Source organism: Chrysochloris asiatica, unplaced genomic scaffold (genome assembly GCF_000296735.1).
Source record: "Chrysochloris asiatica unplaced genomic scaffold, ChrAsi1.0 scaffold00072, whole genome shotgun sequence".
Taxonomy (NCBI): Eukaryota; Metazoa; Chordata; class Mammalia; order Afrosoricida; family Chrysochloridae; genus Chrysochloris; species Chrysochloris asiatica.
In genome coordinates this window covers 10921036-10941530 of record NW_006408590.1, presented here as the reverse complement: position 1 = coordinate 10941530, position 20495 = coordinate 10921036, and the positions used below count along the sequence as shown (strand labels likewise).

At 43.4% G+C, this 20495-nt stretch overlaps 1 protein-coding gene across 1 annotated transcript in view; it reads right to left on the bottom strand.

Annotated features, from left to right (window-relative positions):
• The window catches only part of EHF (ets homologous factor), a 48763-nt gene that overhangs the window by 23422 nt on the left and 4846 nt on the right, over positions 1 to 20495 (bottom strand). The window lies entirely within an intron of this gene.

Sequence of the window (20495 nt, the reverse complement as noted above, 5' to 3'; positions counted from 1 at the left end):
AGACACAGAGCTGGCACCTGTGCTGGAACTCGAATCTGAAATCAGTCGTTCCCTCGTCCCAACATGCCCGAGCAGCCCTGCCCTGTTTCATCAGGACCCTTTCCCGTGGGGATCCGCCATGGCACGGACTGGAGGTCAGGGGGCCTCAGCCATGCAGTGCGGAAGTAATGTGAGGAATCAACTGGTTTCTCAGACTAAGACACATTTCTGGTTAAAAAAATAATAAAATGCTGTCTAGTTTTCCTCTGCATTTAGAGACACAGAGAATACATCAAGTTTTCAAACTAACCCAAAACAGAGTCTCTCAGGCTGAGGGATTAAGAAGAAAGGATACAGAAGAGGTTTTCTTCCATGGGCCTGTCTGCCTTGAGCACTGTGCTTTTTAAAAGAGCGATGTGGTATTGAAGAAGAATATTAAAAGTACCATGTATGGCCAAAATAACCAACCAATCTGTTGGAAGAGGTACAGCCAGAATGCTCTCTGAAACCAGGATGGCAAGACTTTGCCTCTCATACTTCGGACATATTGTCAGGAGGAACCAGTCACTGGAGAAGGATAACATGTTTGGTAAAGTTGGGGGGTCAGAGAAGAAGAGGAAAACCCCCACTAACATGGATTGGCACAGTGGCAGCAGCAATGGGCTCAAACATGGTAACGATTGTGAGTTTGGCCCGAGACCAGGCAGTGTTTTGTTCTATTGTGCACAAGATCTCTATGAATCAGTACCGACTTGATGGCACCTAACAACAACAACATATGGGATCCAATTGACAACTGGACAGCAGTAACTGGTTGGATAGGAAGCTTAGAAGCCAGTGAGTTGACGTTGACCATGGAGGAATATGAGAATGGCTTATGCCTTATTACGTTCTTCAAGTTGTACAGCCATTCTCACCCTCCTTGTCTGATTCTATCATTCAGTCCCTTAGCTGTTGCTCTCTGCTTCCCAATGTGACCATTGAGAGCTAAATTAATCTCAAATGCTGATTGTGCTAATACGTCAGTGGATGCTAATCACTTATTGTTGGAACTCCTTGTCTGAGGGTGAGAATGGCTGTACAACTCAAAGAAAGTAATCATTATCACTAAATTGTACATGTAGAAATTGTTGAGTTGGTGTATGTTTTGCTGTCTATATGTTCAACAAAAACAAAATAACATATTTTTTAAAAAGAAAGAAAACCCTTCCTCAATGTCCCAGCACCTGTAACATCTCTAGCCTTGAAGCAGATATGCTTGGCGTTTCAAACCAAAACCCTAGACACATGTTCAGTCATTCAAAGGAAAAATGGCCTGTCCCCAGAGGTCACTGGGCATTACCCATGTCTGCAAAGAAAATGTGCCCTTTATACACACTGAGCTGGGGAGAGAAGACTGGCTTTAGAGTGGTGGGCATGGAAAATTGACTATTTGTTTTGGGGAAATCTCACACCCCTGGGGTATCATCCAGAACAGAAACAGCTCTTGAAACCCCTCCCCTTAACTTAGTTCTCTGGGTCTGTGTAGAGCCTGAAGACAGTAGACAAGGGGCCTAGAAACACATGGAAAACATATTCAACAAATATTTATCAGCCCTATAATGGGCTGGACTCCTGGGGTGGTCTGTAGGATCAGCACTAGCTGTAAATCACAAGGTCGGTAGTTCAAGCCCACCAGTTGCTTCTCGGAAACCCTATACAGGGCCACTATGAATAGGAATTAACTCAACAGCACTTAAAAACAACATAATGGGCTAGGCAGTGTTCTAGGTACTGCAGTGATTAAGAGTTAAACTAGGCTGGGCATGTACATCTATGGTCATTATTAGCATCCTCATCGCTGTTGTTTGGTAAATAATTAGGCCTGAGTCCAGCCTAAGAAGGTGGAGTAAGGCAGGTGGACGGTGGAGGTTGTAAGAGTGAAGACAGCATCGCATGGAAGAGAGAAGAATTGGAGTCCACTTCCTGGCACTGCATGGAAGAGCTTCAAAGTCACACACATTGATTCTAAGCTCTGCACTTACTACTCAAGATTAGTGCTAACTCCGACAAGTTACATAACCTCTCTGAACTCCAGTTTCCTCATATGCAAAAGATAGGCAATGGTAAAAGAGCTCTGGTAGCATAGTAGTTACAAATTGGGCTGTAAACCACAAGATCAGCAGTTCAAAACCACCAGCTGTTCTATGGGAGAAAGAGGAGGCTTTCTGCTCCTGTAAAGATTTACAGCCTCAGAAACTCTGTGCAGGGTCGCTATGAGTCAGAACTGACTCCAAGGCACACAGCCACCAGCACCACCTACCATGTATATTGGTTGGAGATTAAATGAGTTTCTATACCTCTAACACTTGGCACAATGTAGGGCATGATTCTAAGGCAGGCATTATGCTAAGCAGAGTCACTGCCTCTCTGAATAACCTGAACCAGAAACAACACTGAGCTTCAGTTTTCCCTCCTGAAAACTTAAAGAAGGTGACTAAATAGGTCCTTATTCCCTTTCAGAGTCCTCTTAGATTCTCAGCCTCAGAGAAGGAAAGCAAACCCAAGTCAAGCCTTCCTCTCTTTTTCACACTAACTGGACATTTTCCCATTCAGCATTCTAGAACAATTGCCCTGAAGTTCAGACATCAGACTGGGGACTTCAAGGCGAAAGAAACCTCCAGTTCTCCAGAGGGGGTGGCTGGGAGTGGGAGCCATGGCCCAGTCTCTGTTTGCTCAAGGCTGGGCTTGTTCCTTGCCAGCATTTGCTCAACCACAAGCAGCATGATGGTTACTGTTTAACCCTGAAAGGGCTGAAACTCAGCGCCCAGCCCATTGGATGGAGGGATTGGCCAGGCAGTCTGGGGGAGGATGGGCAAGGAAAAGTTTCCCTGCCAGTCTTGCGGGCGGATTTGCCCACAGGGCTATTTCATAGTGGCCATTTCAGTGGGAGCAAGACCTGCCCAGACCCTTCTCTGCTGGTTTGGGGTTCTTCCACTGTGTGCTTAGGCAAACAGGAGCAGGGTAGTGGTGTGGTAGGCCCCTAGGCTTTGGACTTGAGGAGATCCTACTTCCCCTACTTACTGTGTATAATTTTGAACAAGTTACAAGTCTGTTTAGCTGAAAACTTTCTACGCCTCATTTTCCCCACCGGTAAAATGGAAACAACCCCAAACTCAAAGGATTGTGAGTATCAAAATGAGAGCTTAGCAGTTAGCAAGACTCCAATAAATAATAAATGTTCTGGACAATGTGGGCCAGTTTTCTGCTTGGGGACAAATGCCCACAAACACCTTTTCTCTCAGCATTCAGAACAACTCTTACCCCACAGAGAAGCCTTCTAAACTGCAATGTCCCAACTGCCTCATCCCTACCCAGAGGCTGGCTCAGTTCCTTGCTGACACCCCCTTTCTAAGGGAAAGCAGGCGGCGTGGTGGTAAGGGGCCCTTTTTTACTGGGCACATTAAATGGTTACCACTCATAAAAGAGTTTATATGGCTTAACCCTTAGTGAGTCAGAGTTCACTTGAGCTCACCCAGGCCTGTGAAGAAAGAAGGTCAACATCCCCTCTCCAGTGGCAGCACAGAAGGATGTGTGTCTGGCAGGGGGGTGGGGGTGGGGGGTTGGATGCAGACCACCAGTGATAGTCAGAAGGTTTCCTACCAAAAGTGATTGTCTATAGAATTTTCGTGCAGTATTTCAGCAGAAATGTATCATTTTTTATTAAAATATTTGTGTAGTTAGTAATAACAACAAAAACATTTTGTTGTTAAGCCCAGTTTACATGTCTCAATCTACCTACAAGGCTACAACTCTACGTTAATTTACTTTTTGAACCTTCTAGGGAGTCCTGGTGTAGCGTGGTAGGTTAATGAACTGGACTAAAAAGTTGGTTTGAACTGAAAGGTCAGAGGTTCAAGTTCATCCGCCGCTCCTCAGAAACCCTATACAGGGTCACTATGGGCCGGAATTGACTCAACAGCACTTAACAACAACAACAACAATGCATTTCGGTTGCAGCTGTCCTCATTACCCAATTACAACGATACTTCAAATCACGTAGTTTCGTCTACAACGTTCTAAAAGCAAGCGCTGTTGCTTTAGTTACTGCTGGTGTATCTATAATCCCTGATTGTGTCAAATTTTCTGGTATTTTAGTTACAGGAATGTGGCAATCAGTATTTGTAAGCCTATATCGATAATTTTTTTGAGACTGAGGTGACAATTAAATGAAAGAAGAAAAACCAAAGACAGCTTCCACTCAGTTACTAATAATGTAGAAATAAGGTTGTAATTTAATGTAGAAAGAGTTTAACAAACAATTTTGTTGTTAGTAGTCATATAATTTAAGTGTAAAATGAAGACTTTTATACCCCAATAGCCTCACAGAATTGTTGAAGAGATCAAATGAGACAACAGAATAAAAACATGCTTTTGAAATTTGTTTTTAAAAAAGCATTATGACAACAAACACCCCCATATATTAATACAGACTTTCTCTGGCATATAGTGATTATGGAATCCTGGTGTGGTGCTATAAGATAAGCACTGGACTGCTGACCGCAAAGTCGGCAATTCAAACCCATCAGCCACTCCTCTGAAACCCCATACAGGGTTGCTATGAGTCAGAACCGACTCGACAGTACTTAACAATAGCAACATAGAGGTTATGGTGTATTTAAAAAGTGATTCTATTCATTGAAAAGTTGCTGCTAAGTGCCGTCGAGTTGGTTCCGGCTCATAGAGACCCTGTGTAGTGTTTCCAAGGAGTGACGGGTGAGTTTGAACCATTGACCTTGTCGTTCAAACTGACCAATGGTGGAATGCTTATCCTACAGCACCACACCAGGGGGACTATTTACTGCTCCTCTTTAAACTCCCTGATTTGCCTTCAGCATAGCTTTAATGCTATCCTTTAAAAAAAAAAAGTTTGACGGCTTTGGGTTAGAATTCAGCCTTCATCTCTAAGCCAGGTATGTGACTGACCTTGAGAATGCTAACCTCAGCAGTCTCAATTTCTTCATTGGTTTAAAAAAAGACCTGGGTGAGAGGTGGGATAATATTGACTTCCTCTAAGCCTGAGGGCAGTTTTAAAGAATAAATAATATAATGGGTTTGAAGATGTCTAATCTGACACCTGGCATACATACACTCAATAAAAACTTGTTTCATTTCCTTTCTTTAAACATTGCTTGTCAGGGTGTTCCTCTAACACATCTTACATCTTCCAGGACTGGGTCCTCATTCAGAGGATAAGGAAGGCCGGTTGTACCCTGTGAAACAAAAGTCATGTCCAACTCAAGGGCAAAAACTAGGGGGAGGTCAGGGAATGAGCTTCAGCTATGCTGTTATCATGTACCATCGGGTCGATTCCAACTCAGAACAACTCTGTAGGACGGCCCCTATAGGTTTCCTGGGCTGTAATCCCTACGGGAGCAGATCACCAGGGGTTTTTTCTCTCACAGAGCCACTGGTGGGTTTGAAACACTTACCTTTCAGTTAGCAACCAAGTGCTTGGAACCATTCCACCTTTCAGTTCTACTAGAGTTCTGGTGTGACGATATAAGATAAGCACTGGACTGCTAACCTCAGGGTTGGTGATTCAAACCTACCAAGCCACTCCTTGGAAACCCTATACAGGGTCGCCATGAGTCGGAAACGACTCGAAGACACTCAACAACAAGGGTAGTAGTTGCAAACAGGTTTCTCTGTCTCAGCATGAGTGACATTTGCTCCGGAAAATTCTTTGTAGTCAGGGCTGTCTTGTGTATTGCTTAGCAGCATCCCTGGCCTCTGCTCACAAGATGTCAGTAACACAGTCCCCTCAAGTGTCCCCAGGGATAAAATCATCCCTGGTTAAGAACTCTGGTTGAAAGCAAAGCTTGTACAGTCAGACAAGTCCGGTTTAGCTTCTGCTGGTGTGGCAACTTTGGGCCATCCTTAGCCTTTCTGAGCTGATACTTCCTCACCTGGGAAATCAGCATCGCATTAGAACCTACCACACAGGCTTGCTGGCGGCTTAAATGAGACAAGGGAGCAAAGGTTCTCAGCATAGTGCCTGGTACCTGCTTAAGCAAAGGAGCGTTAAGAAAGTAAACCGATGGTCACAGTCATCTTTGTCTCTTCCCACGTGATATTCATTCTGGGAACCGAACCTAAATTGTTACATTCCGCTATTAAGAACTGAACACACGCACAAAATCTGTAAATTGTATTTCCACTTCAAAGAGTGAAATGAAATATTGAACAATCGGAGGGAACTGTGTTTTACTACATGGCCCAAATGTTCACATTTGCCCAGGCCATCATGTCTTTGTGCAGAAGTTTGTAAGATTGATGGCTTTGGAGACAGAGCATGCTCTTTATTTGAAGAAGAAGAGTTGTGGCATGCTACCTAACAGACTGAAGTACAGACGAGCCACTCACGACAGCCGTCTGGCAGGCCTGTTTTAACGTAGGTGGCAACTCCCTGCTCATGATGGATACCTATGTCGCTAACAGGTCTTGGTCAACCCGAAACCCACTTTTGCAAGAAGCAGGCGCTGTCTTGTGTATGCTGAGTATCCACAGCCTGAGTTCATGGCAAAAGAGAGAGGTCACCTTCTGTGCCTTGCTTTTATAATGGGATATTTCAGATAGACATTGTGGAGCAGTCCCAGAAATTTTCTAGAATGTTCTACATGAACTAAAGGCTTGGATCACTTTTGTGCCACCCACACAGAGAGAACCCACTGAAACAGGTCCACTGTAAAGGGGTGATTTCCTTCCAGAGGACTGCCAGCCTGACCATCACCAACTACTATTTGTGTGGTGGTAGTGATGATGTGCCATGGAGTCGGTTCTGACTCATTGTGACCCTGTACAGGGTTTCCGAGGCTGTAAATCTTTACGGGACCAGAAAGCCTCCTCTTTCTTCTGTGAAACAGTTGGTAGTTTCGAACTGCTGATGCTGAGGTTAGCAGCCCGATTTATAACCACTACGCTACCAGAGCTCCTTAACTACTACTTATGGGTTCAATCAGTGAGGTTTATGGGCAACAGAGCAGTTGACCTGACCTTGAAGCTTAAAGGAGCCTCGTATTTTAGCTGTTGTTCAAGTAGCAGCATGGTGCATGAGAGAGAGTGACGCCTGGCCTCCACAGAAACTGAGGTGAAGGAAGATATTCAAGTGTGCAAGGAGCTTCAACCTCAACCTACGTTGCTGAGTTTCCGGGAGGATTCATGACTCAGATGGCCGACAGTGCTAACCTAGGGGAAGTATTATTAGCCGCTCTAGATTTTTAGTCCCTAGTCTCAGTTTCTCCATGTGACAAAAACTGGGAATATTGAGTTGATGTGAAGATAAACATTAGGTTGCTGTAAATAGAAATCAGTTTGATGGAAGTGAGTTTGGGTTTTGATATCATTCTCTTTGAACTACTTTGATTGGTTTGGGGACATTCTTGGAGTGGATGATATAGGGGTTGGTAGCCCCAGGCTCAAATCAGATGGCACAGTTCAAATCCTGGCTTTGCCAACTTACTTTTGAGGCAAGCATAGACAAGTTATTTGACTTCTCTGGGTCCCAACTTCCTCCTCTATAAAAGAGGAATGATGTGAAAGAGGGTGTGGAAAGACAACCTGAGATGAGGCCTGCAAAAATGCTCAGGAGATTGTTTAGTACGTGTTAATATATTTGATAAATAGTAACTCATTAAAACTCCAAGGAGGAAATTAAGGGTCATTTCAAGTTCATTTCAAGTAAAGCTTGTTACCTTTATCATCTATGTTGTTGTTGTTTAGTGCCATCAAGTCAGTTCGACTCATAGCGTCCCTCTATAGCGTTTCCAAGGAGGACCTGGTAAGGTTGAGCTGCCGGCCTTGTAGTCCAGAGTATTACCCTACAGCGCCATATCCGGACTCCCCCTATATGAGTACAATATCCTCTAATTCTGGCCTAATCAAGTGTAGGCCTGGATTCCCTGCCCCTGCCCCAGCTGCCATTCTAGGTGCTGCCGAGTGGCGAAGCACCAATGCTGCTGCAGTATAAGCAACATGCATTGGCCCATGCTCACGAAGGTGTGCTGTTCCCTCGGGACATAGTGCTTGCCCAAGGGACTGCAAGTCACTCCTGGAGCCATGCTCTTACTCCCGTTCCTCTCACCAGACACACTGTGCCCAGGTGGCCAGGCCAGGGGGAGGGCATGCCACCACAGACTCTAGGTTACCACCAAGTGTTGCATTCCTCCATGCCATGGCTAGTTTACAGGCACAAAGGTCAGAACCAGGAAGCGCCTGGCAGGGTGTGTCCAGAGGGTTTCTTTATCCGACAGGGTCCCTCAGCACAGGCAACGCTCAATTACTGGACAGGAATGGGGCCTGGGCGTTGGGCTGTTGCTGTTGTTGTATCCCGAGGCGACTCTGACTCACAGCAGTCCTGAATGGCAGCACAGAGCTGCCTCCCAGGGTTTCCTAAGCTTCATGGGAACAGATGGTCAGGTCTTTTCTCCCATGGAGTCACTCGTGGGGTCAAACCACTGACCCTTACATTAGCAGCAGAGTACTTAACGATTGAATCTCTGAGGCTAGTGGAGACAGACAAGCCAGGAGACAAGGGCACCATTGGGACCCTGGGGAGAAGCAGGAGTCACATGTTCTAGAACCCAGGAAGCTCTGCCCAGTCTCAGGACTTCTCACAGGACTCCTTACAATGCCTCCAACTTCTGTACTGAGCTTTCCTTCTGAGCATATGGAGACCCACCCGACAGATGTTTTCAAAATAATAATAAAGTACCTTTGCTGTTATTATAAATACTTAAAATGTGCTGGCTCTGTGCTAACAGTGTTAAATATATTATCTCAGTCAATATTTGTTTAAAAGCATTGTAGAAGGCAAGTACTATCATGATGTCATTTTACAAATAGCCTAACTGAGGTTCAAAGGTGTTACGTAATCTGTTCAAGGTCACACAGCATGGTAAGAATGTTGTTGTCGTTGTTAAGTGCCGTTGAGTGGGTTCCAACTCACAGCAATGCTGTATAGGGTTTTCGAGGAGCAGCTAGTGAGTTTGAACCACCAACCAGGCAGTTCAAACCGACTTTGCAGCCCAGTGCTTAAGAAAATAAGTCTAGCTTGGACAGTCTAGTAATAAGCACTGGGGCCTTGGTCACATTCTACTGAGAAGACAAGCTGCTTTGCTTGAGAAAAACAATGACCTCAACCCCAGTCCCATCCTATATGTGAGCACATCGTCCTCTTGTTCACTCTGCTCTTTCACCTCTTGATCCAGCTTCCCCAAAACGATCTAATTCTCTGGTCCATTCAACCTCACAGGCATCCTAGCCTGGCCCCTTTTCCTCCTTTGCCAGGGCAACTTGGAGTCACCTTGGTTCCCAATGCTCCCAAGAGCTCCTTCCAAGAGGAAAAACCAGAAAGCCATTTCCAAGGAACAGCTGGCGGACTTGAACTGCCTTATCTTGCCACTTATACAATATGCTCAGGTAGTAATGTCCTAGTGGTGCAAGAGCTGAATAAGTTTTCTAATACTCTTCTAGCCTTAAAACATATTTTATTTATGAGTCTATATATCCCCTCATAGAGTGCAGTGGCTCCATATGATGAGCACTGGATTGTGAATCACAGGATCCACAGTTGAGCTCACCAGCAGCTCCTTGGGAGAAAGATAAGGCTTTCTGCTGCCTCAAAGATTTAAAAAGCCTCAAAACCCCTATGGCAGGGTCACTGTGAGGTGGAACCAACTTGTCAGCACTCAATCCTTTTCATTGTTTTTTTGTTGTGTTTTTTTTTTGGTGGGGGGCACTGATCCATAATCACTTTACTGCATTAGCCCTCAGAATATAAATCATGGTTACTCCTCCGGGGAGCTACCTGGGCCACAGAGGTGATCTTCAGGCCCTGTGTTCCCAGTACCAGCCCCAGAGAATCACAAAACCAAAAAGCCAAACCAATTGCCGTTAAGTCCATACTGATGCATGGTGACCCCACGTGTTGTAGAGAACATCTGTGCTCCGTAAGGTTTTCAAGGTTGTGACCTCTCAGAAGCAGATCACATGGCCTTTTTTCCATGGAGCCCTTGGGTGGGTTTGAATCACCAACCTTTAGGTTAGTAATTGAAGGCAAACCATTCTCACTACCCACAGATCTTACGGACTCCTGGAGAATTATGGGCCAAAGTCAGTGCCAAGATCTGTCTTCTTCCTTACTCTTTACTTATTCAACTGTAACATCCCCAAACTGCCACAGAACTGACTTTATGTGGATATTTTTGCTCCTCAGGCCAGGGGAGCAATTAGTAATTTTAAATAATTACTTTTGTGATGACAGCGATGATATCCAGACCTTTCTAAATCTTTAATCAAAGATACCAGCAGGTGAATTCACAGCATTTGCCCTAAGGATGTTGCAACTGACTGACTTCCTGTTTCAATAGGACTTTCCATTTTAAAGAACTACTTCCAAGTAGGAGACAAGAAAATACTGAAGGTAACTGAATGTAGCACCACCAATAACTGGTGTTTTTACAAAAGAATCCAAATGTGAATTGAGCTTGGGGAATGTATGTGGTTCTCTTGGGATTACATCACAGGTCATTGCAAATGCTCGTAATGGAAGCAGACATTTCAGGTTCCCAGGAACAACATCTGAAGTTTTGTTCCTTGGCTTTCCAGCATTTTCATGACCTGTGGTTCATCCAAGTCTGGATCCATTTTGTTGTTGTTGTTAAGTGCTGTTGAGTCGGGGTTCTTACTCATAGCGACTCTCTATAGGGTTTCTGAGGAGTGGCTGGTGGGTTTGAACTGTTGAATTGCCAACCTTGAGATTAATTGTTGTTGTTATTAAGTGCTGTTGAGTCGGTTCTGACTCATAGCAACCCTGTATAGGTTTCTGAGGAGTGGCTGGTGAGCTCGAACTGCTGATTTTGCTGTTCAAACCGACCTTGGTCTCCAGGGCTTATCCTCCAGTGCCACACCACATCTCATTATAGGATCCATTATAGTTACACTGTATTGAAATGGAACCATCTGGAAATATACATATTAAGCTGATCGTTATCATCCCTGGTGCCAGACCCAGACAAGACGTCAGATACAACAGCGACAGGCACCAAAGCTGATCAAAAGACAAGATTACCTTAGATGATTCCAAGACCTTTATCAATCCCATTCAGATTTAACAAACTAAGACTAGAGGGTAAACTCTGAATCTTTCAAAAGAACCTTTTGAAATCTTAATAGACACCAGATGATATGTATATCCACACATGGTTTTCATGGGTCCCAGTGGTCCAATGGTCCAGTGCTTGGCCATTAGCCAGTTCAAACCCACTCAGAGACTCCATGGGGAAAAGATTTGGCAGTCTACTCCCATAAAGACTACAGTCTAGAAACCCCTTTGCGGCAGTTCTACTCTCTCCTATGGAGCTGTTATGAGTCAAAATCAACTCGATGACACCTAACAACAACAAGCCCTCTAAAGGCCATCTAATGCCACCCCCACCCAAATGTTCTTGGCTAACAAATTAGAGATCCGTGACATGCAGGTTTTTTAAAGCTCTCTTGTACTTACATTGGATTGCAATTTAAATGCCACTTTGTAGTGAAGTCAGGTTTGGGAGATATAAATTTACAATGAGAGAAGGCCTGAGAGATTCCATTCTTTCTCTCTCACCTGGCACTTTGTTTCCCCACAGTGAGACCGGGTGAGTCCACTGTCCCTCTCTGTCAGCAATGAAGTAGGAATTTTACTACATCCCAGCAGGACCATTGAGTGAAGTTGTTGTTGTTGTCAAACACTGTCAAGTCAGTTCTGATCCATAGTGACCTTGTATAAGCTTTCCATATAGGTTGGTGAACTTCAACCACTGACTTTGTGATTCAAATTTGGTGAGTGAGGTACTCACTATTTTTCCTGCCACCCTTCAACCTCAGACTTCTGTCTCCCCATGAGCCTTTCTTTATTCCTAAAACCAAATGAAGATAAGGAATCATAGAACAAGGAAGGAGTAGCAAAAAAAAATAATAAATAAGCCTCACTTCTTAAGACAACCTATGTCTTTAGAAAGGCACAGGTATGACTAGATTGCTCAGGATTACTTCTAGGATGCCTATTTGCCTCCTCAGCTGAAGAGGCCATACAAGTTTTTCTCAAAGTTTGGTTTATAGACTCCCTGTCGTGTCATTACCGAGGAGGGGTTAATACCAGGGTCCTCCCTTAGATCTCTGAATAAGAACCTGCATGTTTAAGAACCTCCCTGGTGAATCTTTACACACCCTCATGGGCTAAATTCCTAGCCTACAGACTCACATACTTGTTAGGTGCTGTCGAGTTGATTCCAAGTATTATTGACCCTGTGTACAAAACGAAATACTGCCCGGTCCTTCTCCATCTTCACAATCATTGCTGTGCTTGAGCCCTTTGTTTCAGGCACTGTGTTGAAGGTTGAAGGTCTTCCTGACCATCTACTTTGCCAAGCATGATGGCCTTCTCCTGATGATGGAGTTTTGCCATCCTGGTTTCCAAGGAGCATTCTGGCTGTTCTTCTCCCACGACAGATTTCTTTGTTCTTCTGGCAATCCATTGTATATTTAATATTCTTCTCCAACACCATAGCTCAAATGCATCAATCATTCTTCATTCTTCTTTATCTACTATACATAAGAAAGATTCAAAAATACCATGGCTTGGGTCAGGTGCACCTTAGTCCTGAAGGTGACATTTTTACCTCTTAACACTTTAAAGAGGTCATTTGCAGCAGATTTGCCCAATGGAGTGAATCATTTGATTTCTGGACTGCTGCTTCTGTGGGATACTTGTCTGCCTTCAACTTCCTACCACTAGATGACTACCTCCAAGAAATACTAGATTTAAGGCAAGTATCCACTAAACCCAAGGAAATCCTTGTGAAGTCTAAGACAAAGATTCAATTCAGAGAATTCAAGCTCTATCAATAGAAAATCTATGACCACAGTATTCACCCACCATTCCTAATGCTCAGCACCACCAAATTGTTAACTGAAAGAATGTTGGGCTATAAGTCACTGAAGGCCGAACAACCAAATCTGGCCCATTGTTGTTGAACGCCGTTGAGTTGATTCCGAATCATAGCAGCCCTGTACAGAGTTTCCAGGAAGGGGCTGGTGGACTTGAACCACCAACCTTGCTTATCCCCACAAAGATTCCTTAGAACACAGCATTTTCAGAGGATTTTTGAGATGATCACTTCCATTAAAAGAATTTCTTGACTGGCTGAGTCTCTCTTTAGTCTTTCAAAAGATTATTAAACCATCTAGATTTTTGCCCTCATATCCAAGAAAATTGGGGTGTTAGCCTTCAGAGGAAAGAAATTCTCTCCAGAAATTCTATTATAAATATTTATTCATCCTTTCAATTAATATGTATTTATCAAATGCCCACTAGACACAAGCACTCTGATAGGTGCTAGGTACAGTGAGTAAGATGTTGCCTGCTCTTGTGGACTAGTCAGCAACACCACTTTCAAAACAATGGTAGCTCTTTCCAAAGTCATCTGAACTCATCCCTCGCCTCCTGTTGGGAATGGAATGGAGCAAGAGAAGAGAAAGCCAGGCAATCTGCTCTGGCATTTTAAAATAACCAACCTTGAGCAAAATTTTCAACCAAGTTTAAAAGCACGACAGCTCACCTTCTCTCGGTCAACTCCAGGCCTGTGCCTTCACGGAAAAGCCCTTACTATGACATCAAGTTGGCAGACAGGATAATGCCCCTGAGTTTCACCAAGTAGTCTTGGCCAAAACCAATCTCCACACAGGGCAGAATAAAGCAGCTGGTTGTCTGGATGGCTAAATGTCTGTCTCTGAGACAATGGTGTGTTTATGTGTCAGAGGGTTAGGAGCAGGTTGTTAACATAAAACCCACCGTAAACAGAGCTGTTAATTCAGTTGCTGGCAGGGGCTTCTGTTATCTTCTGAATACCTCCCAGAGGGTATAGACCCTACCTTTTCATTTGAGTTGGCAGCAGAGTTATTTTTTTGCACCTGTTGCTCTGCTCCGATAACAACGCAGTTAAGCATTGATTTGTTGGAAAATAAACAGAAAAAAGCAAAGAAAGGCATCTGCCCAAACAGCCTGAGCTGGTTTGACTGAGCATTCATGCCAATTTGTTTTTTCTATAAAAACCAAAGAAAACCCTGCGCTTTCAGTTTGGATGCGACCCTCCCACTCTTTTAGAATTAAGTGAGGTATTGAATTAGGCTAATCGGAGCCAGAAGACACTGTACTTTTCCATTGGCTGATTCTCTGAGGGCACTGAGGGGTGTCCAAGATCTGCAGGGTGACATAGCCAGCCTCCAGCCAACCCTAGGTCAGATGAGTCAGATTAACAAGGGCTGTTGGGACATAATCAAACCCCAAACCAAACTTCCAAATAATTGGCATCTGAAGGCAATAGGGCTGAGAGAATGTGTGGTCTGTGGATTACCTCCTGAAGTAAAGCCTCAAAATGCCTGCATCCCACTCTACCCTCTCCCACCTGCTTTCCTATGGCCAGCTTGGACTTTTTGGTCCAAGATCATAATTTGAAAACCTCTGGTCCTTGAATCCTAGTTTCCCATCAGATAAATGAGTCTAGCCATGCCTACCTCAAAGGCAAGCTGTGCCAAGTGATCTGAGGTCTAGGTCCCAGGTCGAAAAGGGTCTGAGATGTTCAAGGTGTGATTTCTGCATAAATCCAAGCAGCATCATGCTCTACTTTCTCATTAGTTTGTCAGTATCACATGATGAGCTCAGGTCAAAAAGGGCTACAAAGAGCTAAAGAGATCACTCAAAGGGAGATCATAACAACATTAATTAAGCAATGCCATCATCACTCAGCCTTCAACACATTCGGTCAGAGGAAGCCTCTTCATCTCTCTTCTTAAGTGTTGGAGAAGAAAGGACTTGGGCAAGATGGAATGTTCCTCCAGACAACTTCCCTCCCTCTGTTTTCTCTTGGACATGGGGTCTTCATGACCACCAGACTGCTGGCTTAACAGGAAGTCAGGGCAGTGGGGAAAGGCCACAGAAATGTCGCTTCTCGAGGAGCATTAAGAACAGGGTGTTCTGGCAGAGAAGGGATATGGCTGGCTGAGCATTCCCAAGCATTCTTGTCATGAGCAGGGCAGGGAGTGGAGTGCCTCAGAACAAAATTGGGCAGCCAGAAAAATAAAAGATTTAACAACACCCTCAGTTGACTAAAATATAAATAAGACCAACTGCGCAGGAATGCGGGAAGGGTGGAGCAAGGTAAGAGGTGGGAATTGGAGGCAGGGAGGGGTTAGGATGGGCTAGAACAATGGATTTGACCATTTTGAGATTCAAAAGCTCCTCCCAGAAAGAGACCAAGATGTTCAAATCAAAGAAAGATCAACAGCTACCAATTTGTAATCTTCCAGACGGCATGATTACAAAACAACAACATAAACTATGACAGGGATGATAGTTAGTATTTATTGAGCATTTACAATGTGCTAGGAAATGAGCTAAGGTTTGCATGAATTATCTCATTAATTCCTCACCATAACTCCAAACCTAGGCATAAATCTTAACCCCATTTTACAGATGAAGAGGCATAGAGAGGTTAAGCTGCTTAACTAGAGATGCAGAGCTAGTAAATGGACTGGATGTAATAATAGCACCTGTATTGGGGAGGTGTAGCACAATTCTTTGTAGTTTTGAAATGGATCCTTGTTTTTCTAAAGAGGAGTTGCCCTTTAGGACTTCATATGTTTAATTTGAAAGTACAGGTCCATAGCTTTTCCCCTAAATGTGAAGACAAGGCATAAGAAGGACACTGAATCCTTCCCTTCAGTGTTCATCAGTCCAGGAGCTATAGAAATCCCAGTGCACGGCCATGAAGACCAGTTTCCTGTTGAAAATGTCAAATTGACTCAGGGGTTGGGCTTGGCTCCCTGAAGCGACTTCAGACTTATTACCCTGATAAAAGAACAATAATAACACGAAAAAGAGACTGGTGACAAATTAGGGGGAAATTACGCCTCCTTTAGAGAGCACCTGATTCTGAGCAGTCCCACACCTGTTTGTGTTTGTGACCATTACATTGATTAGAAAAATACTATGATGTGTCATTCAGTGAACTGGAATTCCATCATACAGGTAAATAAGTCTAGAAAGTTCTCCACCCCTTCCACCATCCCCATATCCACCACCATATTTCAAACCTTGGAACAGTTTTAAAAAAAAATTTAAGCCCTAAACCATATACAGAATCTCAGAAGGTTTCTTCCATTGACAACTTAAGAAACAAACAATATATGAATTTTTTCACAAATTTGGGACCCTGTCCTTCAAAAGGTGCAGGGATGTCTTTATGTGCAGATAAACATCAAACAACAGTAGGTAAGAAAGCTGAGCTCCTTTTTAGTGCCTTCCTACAAGAATAAAAGACACGGGACCACCGGGTTTTATTTTCCTTCCAAAACAACCCTTGCTCTGCTTCTCCTGACACACACTCATCTATGAAGCAAGTACTCTGGGAAAGAAAGCCTCGTCATCATTTTCTAGTGGCCAAGCAACTCCCCTCCACAAAGATTTTCCAAAGGAATCCTATCTCTTTCAGCTGATCACATAGTCACTCCTTCAGTTACTTTACTTTGCAAAACATATTTGATGCTCAAATAACATGACAGTTACTGCCAAACCAAGAACTTTACCTTTTTTAAATTTAGAATGGAAATTTATATTGAAATACAATTAGCAAAATGTCTTTTAAAATAAATGTGGGATAGTCTAATAATGGGAGTCAGATAAGCACTAGATTGCTAATCACAAGGTCGGCAGTTCAAACCCACCAGCTGCTCCTCAGAAGCCTTACAACATACGGTCGCTATGAGTCAGAAATGACTAGATGGCACAGAACAACAACAGCAACATAATGTAATATGAAAATGTCTTTTGATTTCTCTTGGCAATAAAGTCATGTTGTTGTTGTTAAGTGCTTAAGTGCTGTCGAGTCCGGTCCACTTGTCACAACCCTGTTTAGGGTTTCTGAGGCTAGAAATCTTTGCAGGAACAGAACGCCTCATCTTTCTCCCAGGGAGCAGCTAGTGGGCTCAAACCACTTACCTTGTGGTTAGCAGTACAGCGCTTATCCTACAGAGCCACAGCATCCCTAGATAAAGTCATAGTTACAGCTAATACTGTTGTGATCTTTTGTCTATATTCACACCAGAAGGATATGTTACATTTTAGTTAGAAGTTAATGAAAATAAAGATTATTTTTATTTTTTTACATCCAAATCCACTGCCATGAAGTCAAGGCCAACTTATGGCACAAACCCTCTGAATTCTATCCATCGACACAGAGAAACCTCTGAGCCCTAGGTTAGGAACCCTTGCTGTCTTAGTTACAGCAATGACTCTTGTTCAAGTCAAATAGCATTAGAGACCGTTTTCATGTGGCCAGAAATAGCATTTGAACAACTTACCAAGAGGCAGATCTCTCAGAGTTTAGACAAAACAGATATGATTTTTTTTTTTTTTTTCCCTCAAAGCTCCCAGCACTTGACTACTAGCCAAAAGCTTCGCTGTTTGAACCTACTCAGTGGCACCTTGGAAGACAGTCTTGACAATCTGTTTCTGAAAGCTCACAGCCTTGAAAATCCTACAGAGCACTTCTACTCTGCACACATGGGATCACCATACATCAGATGGATCGCAACTAACAACAGCAATAAATGGTGTTCAAGGTAATGTCTTCAGCAGCAGTTGCCAATAGACTTCTGTAGATATAATCAAGAGTTTTAGGTGTCGGCAATGGTCATATGAAATTGAAGACAAAGATAGGAGGAGATACTGTGTGCTCTCCTCAGGTTTTCCTGGGAACCCCCACGGATTGTGGTTTGCAACTAGCACACAACAGGCTCAATATGGAGGTCCCCATTAACATGGCTCAGACCATCTCCCTGCTGACCCGTCCTCCAGAGAAAACCCTGTTGGATTTCTTTCTCAAGTTCACAGTACAGAAAATCAGAAAACCGAAATTAAAAAATTAAATGACCATTCACTCAATCCAACAAAGACTCCCTAAAAACATCCAAATTGAGGATTTGTCTCCAACTTTTATTTCACAAATTAGTAATTATTCACTCACTTATAGGTGTTTGTCTGGGTGCTTGCACATTCTTTGTCTAATTTGATCTTTACAACAGCTCTGTGAAGTAGTTGTTATTAACCCCATATTCCAGGGTTTACATAATCCACCCAAATTCACTTGTCAATAGTCCCCATAAAGAACCATGAAGATAACCCTCACCTTTCAGACCCAACTTGCCTCCTCAAATACAACATATCATCAATCCAGTTAAGGACTTTTTTGTTTATTTGTCTAATTCCTAAGAGATAATCCAGAATAATCTCTCCAAACTGCCATGTTCTCCAAATCCCATTGTCATACTCAAAAAGTAGAAGGCCTTCTTCATATCCCAAGAAAGACTCAACTGATGTTTTGGAAGAAATTTGCATCAGGTTGAGAAAGGGCTGACTGGGTGACTAAAATCTCTAGAATTCATAATTAGGCTAGCCACCCAGGTTGTTTATTTTGTGTCTATGGTATGAAGTGAGGGGGAGATGGCAGAATATAAAATTTTAAGTTCTTTACAATTATGACATCAAAGTAAATGTACATATGTGGTGGTTATGTGCCATGGAGTGGTAGTTATGTGCCATGGAGTCGGTTCCAACTCATATCAACCATGTATACGGTTTCTGAGGTAGTAAATCTTATGGAGAAAGAAAGCCTCATCTTTCTCCCATGGAGCGACTGGTAGATTCAAACTGCTGACCTTTTAATTATCAGCCCAACTAGTAACCCACTACACTACCAGAGTTCCTCTATGTACAGGTTGTTGTTGTTGTTGTTAAGTGGCATCAAGTCAATTCCAACCCATAGCAACCCTGCATAGGATTTCCGAGTAGCAGCTGGTGAGCTTGAACCACCGACCTTGCAGTTCAAACAGCTTTGCAGTCTGACACATTAACCCACAGTGCCACACCAGGACTAGGTTAAACAAAAGTAAAAATAAGTTGTTATGTTAAAACAGTGGTACTAGGGTGTGGTCTATTACTCAATCAGAATACTATAATGGACACTTTTGTTCCTGCTTTTTTGCTTTTTTCATGAGAAAATATATTTTGAATGAATCCTGGTGTGGTTCTGTAGGATAAGCACTGAGCTGTTAATCATAGGTCAGCAGTTCAAAACCACCAGTTGCTCTTAACAACAACAACAACAACAACAGCATGCCATATTTTGGAGTCCTGGAGTGGCACTGTGGGATCAGCATTGCACTGCAAACCACAAAGTATGCGGTTCAAACCCACCAGTTACCTTAGAAACCCTGTATAGGGTGGCTATGAATTAGAACCGATTTGACGGCACATAACAACAACAACAGCAGAATGTCATGTTTTAAACATAGAAGCAGGTACCTTTAATACCAAACAATGAAGATGCCAAACAATGAGAAAGAGGGAGAGATAGGTTCTGGAAAGGGCTAGAGTGTGGGAGAAGATTGGAGATGAGATAATGTAAATTAAATGAACAAGAATAAGGGGCCCAGCCCTGTAAAACAAACCCAAGAGGGAGTGTGGTTAGGTGCTAGTGAAATCAATTTCAAAGAGCTATTTTACAGGGTGTCTCTTTTAAAACAAGGCTAATTAAAACCCTGGGAGTCTCTTTAAATGGGCCACCCTGCTTGACCTTGTTGCAGGCTCTGGATGCTCCAGGTTCACAGCTAAGGCCCTCTGGAAACACTTGGCTCCAGGTTGGGCTGTTCAACTCTGGGTCAGCTAGGTCCCCTTAGGGCTACCCATAGGAGTTTCCTCAGGGAATGGCGAATCGATGTCCATACAAACCACCTAGTAACTCATGAAAAATCAGTCATGTGAGCTCCTTAATGCCAATCAAAGTGAATAGACTGAGAGCCAGCATGTTCACCTTTCAGAAGACTTTGGTGGTTTGTAAACGATACCCTTAGGGTGTCAGCTCATGTATACCAACTGTTCCGTGTGGTCATAAGACAGTCTGTTTCATCTACTTCTACACTCCTACCAGCTTTGAAACCAGGAGGTAAATTGATAAAGACAGAGTGTTGCCATGGGAGTAGAATTCAATAGCCTTCATAAAGGCCCTTACCTAGTGAACTTGAGGGAACACTTGGGGTCATCATGAGTCAGTATCAACTTGAAACTAACAGTAACAAAGGGTCTAGATACTAGGTTATGTTCCTCAACTAGGTAGTCAGAACTCTGAAGACCCCCACAGAAAGTCACTGAAAGAGTCTTGTGGATCAGTGAGTGACCCTTGGGAATCTCCTTTCCTGTCTATTCCTTAGGAGGACAGCTCCCAGTTCTGTCTTAGTTTTCTGACTAAACCAGCTGATTTCTACACATAACTGACTCTGACAGGTAATTGTTGTTGTTGTTGTCAGGTGCCATCGAGTCGGAACCGACTCATAGCGACCCCATGCACAGCAGAACGAAACAATGTCCGATCCTGGGCCAA